Source organism: Mercenaria mercenaria, unplaced genomic scaffold (genome assembly GCF_021730395.1).
Source record: "Mercenaria mercenaria strain notata unplaced genomic scaffold, MADL_Memer_1 contig_5075, whole genome shotgun sequence".
Lineage (NCBI taxonomy): Eukaryota > Metazoa > Mollusca > Bivalvia > Venerida > Veneridae > Mercenaria > Mercenaria mercenaria.
This window is the reverse complement of record NW_026463358.1, coordinates 4,349-4,894: the sequence shown is the minus strand read 5'-3', so window position 1 is coordinate 4,894 and position 546 is coordinate 4,349. Positions and strand designations below refer to the sequence as shown.

The following is a 546-nucleotide window of genomic DNA, read 5'->3' as shown; positions in this document are numbered from 1 at the left end:
TAGGGGGATATTGCACATTAGTTTATACATAATTTATTTTAGGTCGATTGTGAAGGAAGTTCTACAACTTATATTTATTACTCTCGGCACCTCATTCCTGATGGAATACATCGCCACGAGGGTATGAGAGAAGAGGCCTGTTTTCCTTTTAATGCTGAGCGCCAAGCAAGGGAGCTACTGGTACCATTTTTACGTCTTTGGTATGACGCGGTCGGGGATCGAACCCACGACCTCCCGCACTCGAAGCGGACGCTATACCACTAAGCTATCGCGGCGGTTATATCGCACCTTGATAAGCAGGATTTCCGTATAGAGTGGTTACTGACCGTTCCAAGGCGGTGCCTTTATATTCAACGCGTTTTCCGTCGTCTATCTTATATTTTGAGTTGCGTATGTTGTCATGTTTGTTGTAAGCGTTTCATTCCTTTTTCCCCTCACTTCCCCTATCGCCCCTTCCTTTTCCATTCATTTTTTTCTCCCTTGCTTTGAAATCCCTTCCCCATTTACCATGAGTAATTTATCGTATCCACTTTAATTTTGGATGGC

General features: G+C 44.0%; 1 non-coding gene across 1 annotated transcript; it reads right to left on the bottom strand.

Moving 5' to 3' along the window:
* Positions 1–203: 203 nt before the first annotated feature.
* Positions 204–275, bottom strand: Trnas-cga (transfer RNA serine (anticodon CGA)). Its single transcript has one exon. It is a non-coding gene; the product is annotated as a tRNA-Ser (tRNA).
* Between the last annotated feature and the right edge of the window lie 271 nt (positions 276–546).